The following is an 18979-nucleotide window of genomic DNA, read 5'->3' as shown; positions in this document are numbered from 1 at the left end:
ACTCCGTGGTACCATGTGGGCTTAATCCGTTTGGCGCGTCCGCTGAGAATGTTCTTTGTTGACATAATATAGCGGCTACTCAATCCAATGATTAAGCCGCTGAGAGACGAAGCAAGGACTTTTGCACTTATGACGCACAAATAAAACATCGGAGAAGAGAATCACTTTTCTTGCTCTTGTTTATTGCATTTGCACAGATTGATACTTCTCGATGGTACGAAGTTTAGTGGTCAACAAAGAATACATCGTCCCTGCTCACCCCCTCTTCCTATCACAATCAGTGAACAGGTGACTAATATACACATTCCTACATAATCCCGTGACCCCACACCGTGATCACGTGACAATCAAAACCATTAACGCTTTCATGTCTACTACAACTTTTATTCATTTTAAGCATTTAGTAGTTGTAATAAACACTGTAAGTGGGCTATTTAAAAAGTGTTAGGACTATGTTTTTGTTAAATTATGTTGTAAAACATATGCGCAGAGTGTGATATCATATTGTGTGCATCTATGGTGCGCGTGAAAGAATACCTCAGCAGCGCTCAAAAAAAAAAAAAAAAAAACATTCGTCCGCACCCGCTCTGACCGCAAGTGTTGTAGGTAGGCACTAGGCATGTTTTTTGTGTTCATTTCTATTGCATTACGATTGAAAGCAGTATCAATAATGTAAAAAATATGATGTGCAGTCAAGTTCGGGTGTGTGTATATGTGAGTGTTCTCACCGCGCGCGCTTGTTGTGATTCGAGGAGTTTAGACGAGTTGTATTTTGACGACTTGATATTATTTCTTATTCAAAAGTTTAGAATGCCTAACATTCTAAAATCTTCCAGTTTTATGCGACATATACTTTTGCAACGACTCTATTATTTTTCCAGTCATAGACCAGCGCTCAAGCACTGACTAGAATCCAGCGCTGACAAGAATCAGCAATCACGATCTCAAAAATGTGTTTGGCGCTGACAACAATCCGTACAGTACTAGAATCAAAGGTATGGAAAGTTGATAAGCCATTAAAAAGTATTGACTTAAGAAACACATATTTTTTCAAATATTTTAAATAAATCATGTTCCCATTCACTCTGGCGACGAATTTTAAAATTAATTGAACTATATTCTATTTATAAGGTAAAACTTTTACATTTTTAGGCATTAACTAATTCAAATCCCAAATGCCAAAATGATTTCTTTGTTCACCAAGTAATTTACTGCAGGCATTATTGTTAACTCACAAGACAGTAAGGAGAAAATGACAATTTGATGGATAATTTAAATATATTCTGCAATCACATTTTGGTAATGTATTCATTCCGCCATCACATCTGAGTAGGAAACACTGCTTGGGTAGTTTCAAGATATACAAATAATTAATAATACAATAATAATGTAATTGTTCATATGTGTTTATTCTTGTTAAAAGATTTTTTTTACTGATTATGAACACAAATTAATCACAACAAACCCAATTAATTGTAATCTATTAATTATACCATTGAAGAAAACAAGCTGATACCATGGTATTTTAGGCCTACAATTCTAACATAATTTTTCATGAAAAATCAAGATTGTATTTATTTATTTTTCGAAAGTAAGGTTAATGTAAGCAGCTTCTTGCAATACTCTCCTAAATGCGTAATAAAACCTAAGTGCAAACATTACCGCTTTAATGACCATCCTTTATATTTCAGTGCATTTGTTCTACAATATATGGCTATTACTGTCATGGGATTAATTTTATAACTATTATTATGTAGTAGTGTAATGTAGACAGACACAACTAAAGGTTTGAATTTTTCTTTGTACACTGAATATGGATTGGCACTTTTAATTTTGAACTCTCAAAGTGCACCAGATTGATGAATTTAACATTAAAATGCACAAAATTTTCTTACGGGGGGGGCATGCCCCCGAACCCCCCTAGAAGGCCTGACGTCCACTCACCACAGATTTACCAAAATCCTGTGAGAAATACTATTGCTATGTCAATGCAATTTAGAACTTTTTTTTTTTTTTGGATGAATCACTGTGGAGTATAGTTCAGTTGTATTAACAAAAGACAATTTTGCACTTATTTCATCTATTAACTCTCACTCATTCCTGCTCGCTCAGTAGTTTGGGGATGGGGGGCGTTCAGGGACCTGGATATTGGAAAGGGGGCGCTGGCCCAAAAAAGGTTGAGAACCACTGGTTTATAGTGTCACATCATATGCTTTATTTGGGCTCCACTTCCAGTACACGAAGCAGAGGAAGGTATGAGGTAGTAGACAAAATATATCGCGTATGAACCTATGTTTAAGATACAGAAGCATAAGTTGGAAACATGAAGTTGTATGTTGAATATTTCCACTTGATAAGACCGTCATCCTTCCGTTCAGACCAAAAAGGCGGTCCGTTGCTCGATGACGTGTAAGGAAAAACATTACCGGCGGTGTTGCCAGATTGGGCGGGTTCTGGGCGGTTTTGAATTTGATTGTGCGGGTAAAAAAGGGTTTGGGCGGGTGGACAAAATTTGGGCTGGTTTGGGGTCAGTTCGGCGGTTTTCAAACATCTACATTTTAAAGTCTAATTGGTTAAAAAGCTAAATTAAAGAGTGCATGCAGTCCATAAAATCAGCCATCGTGACATTACTGTACATACACGCCCGTGCAGAGTCAGCTGGCGTTGGTGTTGACATCACCGACGAGCACGCACTTTTAGCCAATCAGCGATCAGCAGGCAGATGCGATTGAGCATGATAAGTTAGCTGTATTTTCAAGTGATGCTAATGCCAACGTGACTTAGCCTTCCATACAGTACGTTGTATATACAGTAAAGAGTGAGATAGTGAGCATTTCTAAAAGAGTACATGTGGTGGGAGATGACTCGATGGTGACTAACTCTGAGAAGAGAGCACAGTTGAATGACTTGAATTGAAATCAAATAAGGACTCCTGTCCTGTCCATGGTCATGTGCACACTAGCCTAACCAGACATTGCAACTTTTACACCATCCAGACTGCACTCTACTTGTACCTGACAGCTGCTGAAAAAGGTTTGAATCAACGATGAATCTGTTTTGATTGCTAAATTCTGCGTTATGTTCTGCAATGTGTACTTCCGAGGTTTAAAGTCATCGGTTGATTTCTTGATTGCCGTTTTGACAGTGTCCACCTAGTCATTTTAGTCATATTGGCTAATTCTCCTTAATTATTGCCTTGTTTTGATCTGTTTTCCTGGAAAATGTATTTATTTTATCATCGTTATTTTGTTTTAAGGAGATACAAATTGTGCTTATCAACCTTGAATGACATGGTAATGAAATTATAGCACATTATTTTGGGTTTTGGTGAGCTTTTGGGCTGGAAATCACAGTCCCAATCTGGCAACACTGATTACCGCTTTACAGTTGTTCATTTGTTCAACGCAAAATTCTCCTAGCAGCCGAGTCACAGGGGATAAACACTGATCTAGCACTTGAATTGTGCTAATAATTCTGTAATATGCAGTTATAAACAAAGAAGGTAATTAGGCGCGTTTCATCCATCTGCTGCTTGTTGTAGCTACATCCCTGGTAACAGCGCCATGTTCGCGTGGTGTCGTCCAATGATTTTCAACGTTGTAAATTTGACCTCAACTGATTTTATATTACACTTTTCTTAGTAGATGTAGGAAATTACGATCCCGAATAGTGTTCTGATGAACTATAAGGTTGTAAATAGCATTGCAAATAAAGTCATAGTCCTATGGTCCAGACACGATTGGTTCCTGGGCTCATTTGGACAAGTAGCCGAAACATCCACCGAGTGTTAAACACCACACCGAACTCCTTATCCGCACTAAAGTCACTAAAACAGCTCAGAATACATTGGCAGGTGAAGATCTACGCACCAATCTGTCTCTCACAAGTCTGTGTCCAGAGTTTGACGCAAACAGGATCATATAGGTAAGATTTGTGTTTCCATAGCCTACATTGTTTATTTAGTGATCACTTATACACATTCATGCGGTTCAGAAATTATGAATCTGCAATATATCTGTCATCAATACTAAATGTATACATTATAAAGACACATTTTGGTTATTTTATTTGAGTTTTACTTTCACTTTCGCTATTATGTTGTTTTCAAGCTGGTAAATTGAAAAAGCTTCATTCGAGATATGTTTTGCGTTGGAGCAGTTATGACAGTTCATAACGCAGCGTTCACCAATAATGTGTTTGTGGATTATGAGCATGTGCATTGAAAAGCAAATGCATGGCTTATAATTAAAAATAATATAAATGTAACTATTACTGTTCTTATAATGCAGTATAGGTCTTAATGACTATTTATAAATATATTTATACAATTGTAATACTTATTTATAAATAAGTATAAATGGAGCTATAATTCATTATAAGCATGGACTTCACAGAAAGTGTTACCATGTGTTTTTAACTGTAAAATACAAGTTTTAACATCTACCTCCATTAATACTCAGTCTATAATGTAGTCCTAAAGTCCCAGAATGCATTGTGTTGCTGACGTCACACTGAACGCAGTGAGATTGTTTAGAAATCAGGAACGGTGATAAAGTTTAAATCCAGACTGGCTGCCGCACTTCCCATAAGGTTTACGCATTAGGTCACATTCAACTACATGAGCGTTTACAGTACAAAAGCAATCCGGTTGAATGTGTTTTCGTCTACCTCTGGAAGTGGTTGAAAGTGGACAAGCTCAAAATGTTTTAGACCCCGTTTACACCTGTATTTAGTGTCATCCACTTGTAATCTGAACGATCAAAATGCATAGGTGTAAACAGGGCCTGAGATGAAGTGAAGCTTTACCTGCAAACCTGGAAATATACTCTATTGTGTGTGAGCTATAAAACAAAAAGTCTAGTTAAGTTGATGTACTACTCTACAGCAACTGCAGTTGAAACCATTTTTAGACCATTTGTTCAGATTTTTTCCTTTCGATCAACCCATTTTTTAAGATTTGATTTTAAGATTGAAGGCCGTTAAATAGAGTATTGTTTTTTGGAGGCATGAGTGTATAAGGTCATATTGCGATATAAATGCCCTCTAATATCAATCTCAATACTTTAATCACAAATGATATATTTTTATGTAGTTGTTTTGTGTAGAGTAGAAGACAGATTGTGAACTTCAACTGAGCAGGAATTGAGAAAAAAAAGCCCACCTTTCAACCACATCCAATTCCTGCGAACTCACAAAAATACAAAATTCACACCTCACATATTTGCTAATGCGCCTCTAACATTAACGTCCAGTAATAGACACACACTCTTGCAAAAGCTGTTTGTGACCATCACATCAAACCACATTTCTTTCCGATCTGAAGAAAGAAGACCACCACCACAGTTTTCAGTCTGACTCACACGTTGAGCTTCTGGAGTGTTTTAATTGCATGCATTTACTGAGTTGCATTCAAGACAAACACATTGTAATATGAGATTTAAATAAAATCATACAAGAGCATATTATTCTGTTTTGATATTCAGACATGTGACTAATGTTGTGTGCTTGACAAAATTACCATGAATTACAGTTACAATTACAAATGCATTTAATGCCGCATGATCAGTTCTGTGTATGATGATGCTTGCCCTTGTGAATTGTATTAGAACAAATCACACATTAATAGTCCAGTCATTTTATGAAAAAGTTTGAACAAATTGCAAAAAAAAACAAATGTAATGTGATATCACCATGAAAATTACTGAGTTGATTACTTACATCAAGACAAACAAAAAATGTATAACAAGTTTTTTGAAATTGTTTGTTAACATGGACAAACGGTGCATAATCTAATTACGTATGTGCTAATTTGCATAAATACCACAACAGATCTAAACATTGGGTCTTGCCATGTGAAAGTATCTTGTTGAATCTTGTTGACATAAGAGTAAAATACTTAGGCTAATGTTAAAGGCACAATATGTAAGAATTTTGCATTAAAATATCCCATAATCTCAAGGCCAGTGTTATATATTTTGTTAAGTTGATTACTTACAATATCCCAAATGTTTCCAACTATTTTTAAATCGTGAGAAAATTGCGATTTTAACCAAGGAAACGGGGCGTTAGAGCAGGGGGGAGCTAGGAGTCGCCAGTCAATTGCGTCATATCCGCTTTACCCTCGGTTTCCGCTCGTACTGCGTGAAGTCCTGGACAAATGCGGAAGTTGTAGTTGTAGCGTCTATCAAGCAACAAACGTTAGCTTGTTTCTTGCAGTCGTTATGGAACACAATTATTCTTTACCGATTGCAGCTGGTCCTGTCGACAAAGCATGCTTAATTTTATATTTTCCAAATGTAGCATTCGGTAATAGTTATGTTTATGTAAGGGAAGTATTATTGCTTTAGATTTGTGTTTAGTTTATTGACATTGTTTATCATGTCTGGTGTTTATGGCCATGTAAATAAATATAGCATTTGTTATACATAAAGATTAATCAGTATTTTGGCAAATGATGTGGGTATGTTCGAATGTACTTTTACAACAATTGTTTAGAACATGTAAAACTGCGCCGCATTATCACAACAATGAATTCGACATACAGTAACATCTATGATAACCAATTTAGTATTAACCCTTACTTTTCTTGCGGTTAATTCATTTTAATGAAATAAAAGTATGATGAGGTTCAAGAGTCAGGAAGGAAGAAGACGCGTCGGCGTGACTGGGACTCGTACTTTATTAAAATAAAGCAAGACAAACAAAAGTAGTGCACAACGCGCATTCACCGAGGCAACCGCGACGGCACAAAACAGTTAAAAAACGAGAGCTCGGATCCACCGGTTTTCTTTCTCTGCGTCCAATTTTCTCTTCAGTCTCTCTCTCGTTCCAGCGCCCGGCTTATAAGCGGTCTCTCCACGCGGATCACAGCAATAAGACAAAGGTGTTCGTCATTTGCACTTGACCTACTTGCGTCCCGCTCGTCTCTTCTCTCTCTCATTACAGACCGCGCTGAACCACGCCCCCCTCGCCACAAAAAGCATGTCATTATAAAAATAGAACTTAGCCTCATCCATGAGCATGATTTTTCGATTCCCGTCTGACTGATTTACATCCACGGTGGAGTTGAAAACGACAGTTCCCATCATTCCAAGCTCCTTCACATCGTCATCAAGCTACGCCGTTGTTGTTGTTTGGAATGTAGCGCCCTCTAGCGGCCAAAAATTCTTGCATATTGTACCTTTAAGGTCTGAATGGAACCCATTTAGGCTACCCATGAGCACTGATACATATAGGCAGGAAGAAGTACTTTAGAAACCAGCCTTTATTAATTTTTTTTGCAGAGATGGGGTTTGGGGCTGGGTCTATGGGACTGTTTCTGGGGGATGAGTCTGAGGGAAGAACAGGAGACAATGGTAAGGAGAATGCAGAAGACAAAAGGTAGGTAAAATAAAAAGTGAACCCCCAGAATTAGCACATATGCAATTAGATTATGCACCGTTTGTCCATGTTAACAAACAATTAAAAAAAACTTGTAATACATTTTTTGTTTGTCTTGATGTAAGTAATAGGCCTATGTCACGAAAAAATTGAAGACCGGAAGAACGTCTTTTAGTAGGGATACGGCTCCCGGTTAGCTTTTTACAATGGCGGAGTCCGATAGATACCGCTGGACCAAATCTCTCCGCAACCTGCCTAAATGAAAACTCTCAAGTGGAAAAGCGTGAAAGCTGAGGTATGGCTGTCTACGTCCTGACGCAGGACCAATCAGCAGACGTTGCTGCTACGCTTAGGATTGTGGGTAGTGTAGTTTTTTGTCATAAGATCGCGGATAAAACCTGTTTTTCTTAAAACAAGGTTGATTTCATACGAACTTATAGCTTCTACAGGAGCAAAAACCTTCGTTTCACAACCTCATAGCTTGTGGTCAGTCTACCTCGGATGGTTAGACATTATGGCTGATAATCTAAATCCTTATGGAGAAATACTGTTGACCGGAGGTTCTGAATCCCTACTCCGCGTTCCGGAAGCAGGAAGTGTGACATAGGCCTATCTGCTCAGTAATTTTCATGGTGATATCTAAAGGTTTAAATTTTTACCCTATTCACGTGAGTAAAAGAATGAATAGGCGTATGAATAGGATATATTTGGGTCTTTTTCGGAACTTTCCCCTAATGGGATTCTTCGGGGCGTTTTTTTTCCTTACTCAGGACATATGGAGGATACAAAATCAGTTGAGTTTACTTCTGTTGCAATTTGTTCAAGGTTGACCCCCATTTTGGCTTAAAATGACTGGACTATAATAAGATCACAGTAAACTGACTAGCCTATTACTTAGAAAACAGCTAGTAACACTTTATTTGTATAGTCTGCTTTAGACATTCTAATAACTATAAGTAACTTTACAACTACATGTCAACTAACTGTCATTAGAGTAATTGTAGACTCTCTGCTTAATATCTGCTAACACTTACACAGATGATGATGGTCCTCCAACAGACATTCTACTGACTAAGTAACTACATGTCATCTTATTCTACTAACCCGAACCTAACAGTCTACTGATACTCTAATGAGAGTTAGGCCCTGTCCCAAAAGGCACCCTAACCACTTAATCTTTCGTCATGGGGTGTCCTACGGTCTCATGGACTCGGCAGCCATTGTAAGTCCACAAGACCAAAAGTGCGTATGAAGTGTGCCATTTGGGACAGGGCCTTAGTTGACGTAGTTGCAAAGTTACTTAAAGTTAGTAGAATGTCTAAAGTGGACAATTGAAATAAAGTGTTACCAAACATCACATAACACAAATAGGGCCTGATAGAAATTTAAGAATTGATTAAATAATCTATTGATTCTCTAGAACAGAAGTTTTCACAATGGACCCGAAGAAACTATTATTACAGTGTCATTTTAATGAACCTTATCTGTCGACTTGATGTCGTTGAATAACGTTCAGCTTTGTCCAAGCACTTTGTCCGAAACTCAGCTCTACAGGGACATAGGAACATCATTATTGAAAAAAGAAGAGAGCTACAATGAGTTTGATCAACAACTCATGGTGACGCCTGCATACACCACCTCATCCTTCTCTTTAAACCTCTGTAAGAAATAATAAAGACAGAAGTTGTTTGATTATTATTTTCCTCATCTATTTACATTCTAAAAAATGCTGGGTTGTTTCAATCCAACTTTGGGTCAAATATGGACCAACCCAAACATTTGGTTTGACCCAAATTTGGATTGAAACAATCCAGCATTTTTTTTTTACAGTCTATCTGTTTTTTATTCATTAACATTCTACGCTTTCTTATAAATGCATATAATGACACTGAACTTGAGACAACAAAATGGAAAGCACACAACACACAGTCATTAGTTATCTTACCCTTTTATGTGAATTTTGCTTGCGGTGTGTTGGTTTAGCATATATTACCTCTTCTTTGTGGGTTTGAACTGTTAAAACAATTGGGAAAGCATCATTGGGAAATGTATGCATGCACCATGTTTTCAATGATCAGTCTTTATTAGAAATATATATGATTTTTCACAAAATGTAGATGTTTTATTAACTATTTTTTTCACTGCAGCAATAGGTAACTTGCCCTCTTCGGCTGTTTTTCTCAGTCTCTTGCAGATGCAGAAGATCCCAAGCACAGCAACAATCAACAGAGACCCAGAAGCAGCGGTAGAGATCAACACTGGATTTACACGCGTAATGCCTGCAGAGATATATTAATGTAAGTCAAGTCTGATCGATGTATAGTAGGCTATACGTGTCAAAGAAAAAAAACTATCAAGGGATCCTTTCAGTTGGCACATTATTATATTAAAGTTTCATTTCTTTGTTTCAAACTTGGTTTATTCAAACAGGCCTACATTAAATAGGCCTATTAAAGATACTGATACTTGCGTTTCAGATAGTTAAAATAGGGCCCTTTATATCACTTTCTTCAACAGTTTATTAAAATATACGGAATAGGAATTTATTACATAAGGGCAGATATTGTAATCTCACTGAGGTCACGCACCTGCACAAAGATGGTGGCTTAGAAGTGAGGCAGTATTTTCTGATTTACAAAAACATCTTCCTCAAAGAAATCTGCCCTTATGTTGAGGTTTGATAATTTAAGTAATTCATATCAACACTTAATAAAGCAAGATGCCCTTGTGGAATGTAAAAATCTATGGATTATTTAAACTGTTAATGCAAAACATGACAGTGTGAGGTTAATTTATGCATGCCTCAGGTGGTTAAAAAAAAAAGAGGAATAGGATGCGCTGTTGTATGCATGTTCACAAACTTTTGCACCCTCTTTTACTCAGATCACATACACAGTGAAAAGTTTAAGAAGTCTCACGTCGCTATTTTCTCAAAATTAGCTATTTTTTTATTAACAATTTGGGTTAAACATTGTGTGTTTACAGTTTTGAATTGTGAAAGCAGTTGAAATGCATTTGTCACTCCCAAGACTTTACAGTGTGAATGTGGTATTCAAAGTACTTTTAATTTGAAATGATAGCATGCTAGCATTGAAAGCCTATGAACCCAACCTCCCTGCAAATCACCCTCCAAAGCCACACTTCCTCCAAAACACATGAATGCACGCAGACCGGAAGCGAGACCACCAGAGATCTGCTAAGTAACTTGCTTAACTTCAGCGTAGTGCATGTATAGAAATAATAAGGCTGGAATACGTGACACAACTTCTGAAAATCTGAACAGATTTTAAAACGCTATAGTTATCATACACTTTGTAGATGCTTACAGAGAATATCGGAACATCAAACACTAATCAACTGAGGACCATAAACTACCAGTCTCAAGCAGAAATGGACATGTACAGGTGTAAACATCTAAAATTGGCTCAAAATATCCTACATGTTTATCCTCCAGCTGGATATAAAAATCTGAAAAGTCTGAAGATAAAAAAAAATCTCAGTTTGTGTACATTACATTGTACACTGTGATTTTCTACAACTACTGCTTGCTCCTGCAGACTGCAAACATTTAGACAAAAGTTGTTGTTTAGTGCCCAATTAGAATCATGAAATCAACAACATTATGGTTCAAATAATATTAACGAGAACTGCATTAGTTTTGAGTTTTTACGGAGTCCCTAAAGGGATATAGAGATGAAAAAAAAGAAAAATGAGATGGAAGGAAAACATTTTTCAAATCTTTTGCGTTCTCTTGCAAAACCTGTTATTAGTTCAGACAAACACTTCCTGTTTAATGTCCCACTGGCAGTGTTTCAGAGCTCCGTAGGTGAATATTTCATAGATATGATACATAGATTCAATAGTGTTTCATCGCATTTAAATATAAAGAAATGCGGTCAGTGCTTAACTCAAGGAGTTCAGTGAAGTTGTCAAAATATTCACAGATTCAAATTCCTTAGATCAATAACTCGTGATCTAAACATTGTTAAAACATAAATGACACGGTTTTCCAATCCTTAGATAATGAGCTACAACCCAATTTGCCTCAAAACGAGACTCAGAATTTAGAAGTTAATTATGCCATTTGCATTAGTAACTGTATGGAATATCATAGTTAATAGCAGGGCAGGTTTAGTGTGACAACATGCCCCACCTCCACAACTGGGATTTAAACTGGGTTCTTCTGCTATTAAGCGAATTAAAGAACTATTTCAACTGTTAAATAAAAGATACAAGATTAAAATAGTCTCAGATTTGTCTAATTTGAAATAAACACAAAAAAACATTGGTGAAAAATAAACTTAAGAAATTAACTTTTGCTATGGTTAAATAAATGTTCAGTGATATCTTCCAAAGATTTTTTAATTTGGTGCAACATTTTCTCTATATAGTGTTGATATGGCAACTAGTAAATACATCAAGTTTCATCATGCTGGCATGTGTGGAAAGTTTTAAACCATGAGTGTTACAACTAGTCCCGCGTTAGTTTGTGTCCCGCTCTCCCCTATAGTACACAGGGTTAATTACGCTTCTCTACTCACCATAGACAGTAACATTGTATCTGTAATCTTTCACTATTTTACCATTGATGGTTATCAGATAAAGTCCAGAGTCTGTTGTTTTGGTGTTTGTGATGGTCAGAGATCCAGTCTGATGATCCAGCTTCAGTCTGTCTCTGAATCTCCCATCAGGAACAACAGATGTATTGAATATTCCAGCCTCTGTGTTGATTTCAGCTATCAGAGACTTCTGATCTCCAAACTTCCACATTATAATATCTTCTTTCTGTATTTCAGTAAGATTAGTGTGTAAAGTGACAGAATCTCCCTCCATTATGGATACCGTCTCCATGGCACCACAAAACACTGGGAAACAGAAACATCTTACAATATATTCAGTATGCCAAAACAAGTTGGTTTAACCAAGCTTAAACTAAAACATATTTTGAAATTACAAACTTTGGAAATACACTTGAGGCTTTGTAAAAAGTTTAAACATTGAAGTTAATTCATCTTTTGAAATAAAAAGGCAGTAAAATTATATAAAATGGCACAATAAAGAGCAATTGGTACTAGGCAAAGCACAATGGCGGCAGATCTGTTTAAAGTAAGTTTAATAGGAAATAAAGTATCTTCTGATGATTTTAGGAAAGAATAAGTATAATTATAATGTAATACAATTGGTTAGAACTACTAGATCTCTCTGATATACTGTATGTCTGCTAGAAGTGAAGATAAAATCATGTTTTTAACTTACCGACCAGACGGCAAAAGCACAAAGTGCAAAAAACAAATGAGTGAGACATTTTCTTTCACAGATCAGGGGTCTGAAATAGTATCACTCAAGACGTGTGATGAACCTGAGAACATCTGTGGTCTGCTTTACTGCAAAGAAGGGAAAGTCTGTGTAAAGAATCTCTTTGAAATATGTACGTGTATGTGTTGGGGATGTTGTCCAATTCCGGAGAGTTTTTTTCTGTAAACCACAGTCCCTTGGGTTTTTTTTTTTTTTTTTTTTTTTTTTTTTTTTTTTTCCACAGTGCTTTGTGCCTTTGCTTAAATGAGACCACACTCTTTCTTAGAATGGATGAATTTAGTAATTTAGTGTAGGAAGAAATGCTACAGCTTATATATCTCCAAACAAGGAAGTTCCAGATGTGCCAGTTATATTTACTTCTACCTGGATTACTGCATAAATCGTCTTCTGTCACAACAATAACCAACACATAGTTACAAAACACACTCTCTCAATAATTTTATAATTTCCATCTGGTCTGAATATTTTGCTTATGGAAACATCCAGGTGCCGTTTTTCAGAAATGTTTTTTAGGGCATTTAGGGCAAAAAATGCCATTTTAGGGCAGTATATAGATCAGACTGTGACAAACATTCATCTGAAGACTTCTTTCTTACTTACACTGATTAGCATTTACTACAATACATTTTCAACCCTTTGTAAAATGATTGTAAGTCGTGGTAGTAGTATTGGCAGATTGAAATTTGGGAGAACTGTTGGAGATCTCTGACCTGCAGCTACACTCTCAGCCACTTGAAGGGGTGGGCGTGCCAAAGTTAGGGGGCGTGCTGAAAGGTTTTTCATTGGTGAAAGGAGCTTCTTGTTGACAACTGCATTGGCCAATCAGCGTTAAACATTCATATACGTCATTCCTTTAAACTGAAACTTGATGGCAATCAGAGTTTCCTTTAAACTGAATTCCTTAAAGGGGCATTCCACCCATTTGAACATTGAACTTTGAACTTTGTTTTTTATTTAAAGTGGGTCATATATGTAGTCGAAATGTAAAATAAATTTTGAATTTGGTGCCTTCGTGACCGAGGAAAGACAAAAAATAACTTCAGGACGCATTTGTATGAAAGACAACAACTCCCACAATGCACCACATTGCACAGCTCCGCAAGCCACTCCCACTAATCCAGAAAGCGCATATCTGCCTGTAGAGAAATCACTCTTCCGTCTACAAGGCTAGCTACCACCAGAGCTTGAAATTCATTTCACATTCACACAAAATGTCTAGAGTTGGCGAACTCATTAGTGCATTACTCCTCGTTTGTATTTCTTTCAAAAAGGTGAATTTTTGCATGGTACCTGGATGTTCAGTCAGAACATATGCGGTGCGAAACTAGGATAGTTCTCAACACAAACGTCCGTGTCCTCGTCTGATTCAGAGATTTCGTCCAGGAGAAATTGTCATCGTTGAAATTCTTTGCCGCAGACGGACTCTATCTCTGTGTTCGTAGCGGTTCGTAGTTGCATAGTGAGATCACCGGCGCCACCAGTCCGCCCTAACCCGAGCCAGTCTGGGCTCCTCGTCCGCGGCAGGCAGGTGTTCTGCCTCGGCTGCTCTTCGCTATAATGCGGCTTGTAAAGGTAGCCACAAACACCTGATTCAAGCATCAGACTTCCGAAATCCTCTTCTTCTAGGCTATATCATATTGAGCACTCTCCTCCGCTATTGTCATAACTTTACATCTGTCTCCACAGCGCCTGTTAGCTTAGCTTCAAACAAGATGGAGGATATTGCTTTCAGTTTCAGAGAGTAAAGTCCCACCCACTGATCTGTAATAGGTCTGTAGCGTGAGCGGGTCCCGCCCCCTGGGAAAGATGAGGAACGAGTGTCTGTAGTCTCAACAGAAATCCCCCCCTCTTACACTTCCTCCTACAATGACGCGAAATGACGATTTTTGCGTCACTGTAGGAGGAACAGGGTTTTTCCTGGCTCAAAATGAGGCGGAGGTGGTAAAATCCTAATAATGTATTTTAATAATAAGGTAATTAAATGTTATTTTTCATAGATCATCATATAGCCTAATGTGTTTTCGGCATTATTTTTGTGGGTGGAGGTTGGTACCTCTAGGGGGGTCCGGGGGAATGCTCCCCTGGAAGAAATTTTTGTACATTTTAAAGATAAATTCATTAATCTGGTGCACTTTGAGTCACCCAAATCCACTGTTAAAAATAAAAAAATCCGCAAACCACCCATATTCTTTGATTTAGATATCTGCATCTGATCACATTACAATTATTCAAATTCTCAGTGTTAAGCATGATAATATGGTAACATATCACACTGAAGTTGGCTAATTAACATTAACAATTTAAGAATTTAAGAATTAAGTTTAAAATTACATTTCCTTAATAGCCTTAACAGAGGCTTTACTCCATTCAAACGTAAATTGTCAATGTTTCATTACATCGCTGTTTGAAAACAGAATATTTTTTTGTACCTTTATAAGGTTTTATTTTATTAAATGTTTGCTCCATCTTTCATTTCAAATTCTTAAATTTGATCAATATATTCAATTAAAATAAGACATTAGGCTGTTTCCAATCAAATTAAATAATTTACATTGAAAAATTATAACTGTATTAAATTAGATTATTTTAAATATTTTTGAATATACAAATAAGGAATGTTGAAAAGAATGATACTTTATGAAACTAAACCGCCAGTAGGAGGCGGCAGGCGACCGTCTTAAAGGACAAATCAAGTGAAAAATGAACCTAGGGTTAATTATCACATGGTTACCGAGTCGATTGTTCCCTGCGATGCGTTTTCATGAAAATCGAATGTAAAGAGTTTTATTTATAAAAACAGATTAGCTTATAACACTAGTATATAGGGCAGAGAGTAAGTAAAAGTAAATCGCAAGTTAATACCACTAACAAGGCTCAAAATAGCCTCACACTAACACAGTCTCGACTAGTCGAGCCACGAACGCTGTGCGACGTGAGCTGGTCGATAGGAATTACGTTTGTGAAATCTAATGTAGCACGGCGTTCGTGGCTCGATTAGTCGAGACTGTTTTCCAAGATGGATCCTGCCTGTAAATGCGTAATGTACTGTCTTTATAAAGTATCTTCTTATTAAACTGTCTGTTCACTTACAAAGTTCTCAATGCTTCGGTTTGTATGTAAGGACCCTCATTATGTTACCGTGTTAGTGTGAGGCTATTTTGAGCCTTGTTAGTGGTATTAACTAGCGATTTACTTTTACTTACTCTCTGCCCTATATACTAGTGTTATAAGCTAATCTGTTTTTATAAATAAAACTCTTTACATTCGGTTTTCACGAAAATGCATCGCAGGGAACGATCGACTCGGTAACCATGTGTTAATTAACCCCAGGTTCATTTTTTACTTGATTTGTCCTTTAATGAGCGAGTCATTGAGTCATTCATTCAAACGATTCGTTCAAAAGGTTGATTCATTCCGAATGAGGCAGTTTATGAATAGGTAATGGAATCTTTGACTCAACCGATTCGTTCAAAACGCTGAATCATTCAGTAATGAAAAACGGAAAAAAATTGTTGCTGTGAGATACGTTACGGTTCTGCTGTGATCTTTGTTTGGAACTATTTTCGCTGCAGAAACAGAACAAAAACATTCATTGCCTCTCAAATGTAAGTGACTTAATTTTAACTATTTGTTTATTGAACTGTTATGAAATCAGTCTCGGTTTCAATCTTGATGGCATTCAGGAAAACATCACTCTGATCGTGTGTAGCCTAGGCAATATATTGTTTCTTAACTATAATATGTTATAAATAACAGCACAAGCCTCAACAGTGCAACTTTGTTACCATCAGTACATTAGGTAGGCCTATTATCAACTATAGGCTATCAATCGCCACTTACATTAAATTAAATAAAACAGAATCATCCTCACGTTTTCGGTGATTCGGAATATTTTTATATTATTTTTTTTTTAATCAGGGCATTTGTCCGGATGGGCTACAATTATCTCTCACTTTTCCCTTCAAAAAAGAAAGACAGAAAAACACACGTGTCCCGGACAAAGTATATGGTCCCAGACAAGTGTTATTGTCGAGTCCTCCTGATATGTTTTCCTTGATTGGTTTTCCATGAAGAGAATTACGTTGTTGAAAACGAAAGTAAAGTGACGCACGTTCATTGCGTTTTACCGAGTTCCGTGTCTTTATTAAACTCAACACAAAATTATTTATCTGTCATCCACCCTCGATTAATTGGAATGGAATGTTTTTATTACTTATCCGCGCGCAGCAGCAGGACTATACGGTTTGAGAATGGACACAAGCGGTAACCGCAACAGAACTGTCACGGTGGAAAAAGTGTATCTGACCATGACTGTCTGTCCCGAGTTTTGTCGAGAGCCGGAGGCGGCACGAAATTTGACGGAGGCGGCCGCCTCATAATTCTCTATGCAGGAAAAACCCTGAGGAAGTGTAAGAGGTAAATAACGGATTTCTCCCGTCTCAGGGGAAAATGAGAGAGTGTTGCACGACCATTCAATGGTCGTGCACGGTAGTGTACTTCACACATGTTGGCATCACTTCACGTTAGTGTACTTCACACATTATCTTCTCTCTGTCTCCTCTAGCTCACTCTCTCTGCTCGCAGGTTGCTGTGATTGGCCGAGTCGGACGTCAGTCATCATTAAGGCGGCGCTTGAGAGCCAATTGGAGGCCACCCAGCTGAATTAAAAGGATAGCGTCTTATGTTATGGTAATGTACTGCCCCCTAGTGAGGGATAAATAATACCGGCATCACACTCGGACTCGAGATGCTTCAGAGCTGAGGGGTTGGAAGAAGACAATCTCTCATTCCAGTCACCTTCTGTTTGAGCAAAAGACAGAGCAAAAAGAAATTTTCATTGCTATTAGGGGGGTGATCTTGGAGTGAATATTAATTGCTTGGTTACTATTTTGCAAAGAATGTGCAGCATTTGGCGATGAGAGCAAGTTCCCTAAAAGAGCAGCACGGGGTCTTTTCATCCGTGTATTCCTGGATGCTGACGTTTACTGACCTCATCTGATGGCCATGATCTCTGTCTCACATGCCTGGGAAAACAGCATGCTGAGAGCATTCGTGGATGGTGAATGCCCTCACTACGAGAGCATGTCCATGTTGTGGTCTGGTTAGTCTTGCGTAGTCAGAACGTCAGACTGACGGCAGAAGGTCTGGACTCGATCTCAGATTTTCTTGGCCAAGGATCGCCCAAGAGGAAGATTGACTGTAACGCAACAAGTCACAGTGTAACAGCTTTCCAATAAGCCGCTGTGGTATTGGTAATAGGAGTGAGCAAGTAATTAACGCGTATAAACTCCATGAACACAGATTTAAGATGCAACCAATGTCTTTAATTTATTGTGCTCTACTTAATAAATGTTGCTTCCAATTAGCTTCTTGTGGTGTCTCATTCTTTGTTGTTCAAACTCCATATCTTACAAATACAGCGCACAGACTTTGTCCATATTCCATATGTCCTTAAACATCACTCTTTATCAGTGAAGCATGGTTAAAGGTATAGTGGAGGATCTTTCCGAATTTTAGATAAGACCCGCCCTCTCCACTTGATTGACTCACCAGAATGATTGACAATTAGGAGGACCAATAGTATAGGTCAGTGGTTCTCAACTCCAGTCCTCGGGACCCACTGCTCTGCACATTTTGTATGTTTCTCTTATCTGACACACTCAAATCAGTTCATGGAGTCTCTCCTAACGAGCTGATGATCTGGTTCAGGTGTGTTAAATAAGGGAGACATACAAAATGTGCAGAGCAGTGGGTCCCGAGGACTGGAGTTGAGAACCACTGGTATAGGTGATCCACCCGGAAGTAAAAAAATCCTCCGCTATACCTTTAAGCACCAACTCAATCCAACACATTACAATCTTATAAGCACGGTCAGCATGATATTCGACGTAGTACATGGTCAAAAAACTGTGTGCTTCCCCCACTACCAATACACCTGTTGTCTAATTACCCATGGAAGCCCTGGATATAATTCTAATTGCATTACGAATGGCTGTGAATATGGTAAGGCAGTATCAGTGCAGTATAAGCTCAGGAAAAGCTCATAGCACGAATCACGATCATCGGTTAGCTGTATGCTATGCTATTATTCTAAGCTAACTAAAAAACACTACCAACGAGAAATGTTTAATTTCACAATCTATAGCTTCGGTTAAATACTAGTATATGAAACGTATAATTTAAAATACATTAAATACATTAATGATTCGTTATAACGTAGTACAGACGTCTTCTATAATAAAGAGATTTTGTATGATTTGTAACCAGGCACTAAAGCGATTAC

The 18979-nt window shown here is 37.6% G+C and overlaps 1 long non-coding RNA gene across 4 annotated transcripts; it reads left to right on the top strand.

Moving 5' to 3' along the window:
- The first annotated feature begins 2702 nt into the window (after positions 1 to 2702).
- LOC308701760 lies at positions 2703 to 18060 on the top strand. Of its 4 annotated transcripts, none has more exons than XR_014031502.1 (4): positions 2721 to 3033; positions 7284 to 7355; positions 9565 to 9677; positions 17261 to 18060. It is a non-coding gene; the product is annotated as an uncharacterized lncRNA (long non-coding RNA). The 4 variants fall into 4 exon arrangements; XR_014031503.1 differs by lacking the exon at positions 2721 to 3033 and adding an exon at positions 3352 to 3924 and having other exon boundaries at positions 7284 to 7380; XR_014031500.1 differs by lacking the exon at positions 7284 to 7355 and having other exon boundaries at positions 2703 to 3924.
- Positions 18061 to 18979: the final 919 nt, after the last annotated feature.

This window comes from Scardinius erythrophthalmus, assembly GCF_964197995.2.
Source record: "Scardinius erythrophthalmus genome assembly, chromosome: 14".
Taxonomy (NCBI): Eukaryota; Metazoa; Chordata; class Actinopteri; order Cypriniformes; family Leuciscidae; genus Scardinius; species Scardinius erythrophthalmus.
The sequence above is the reverse complement of the archived record's forward strand: the minus strand, read 5'-3'. Positions and strand labels throughout refer to the sequence as shown.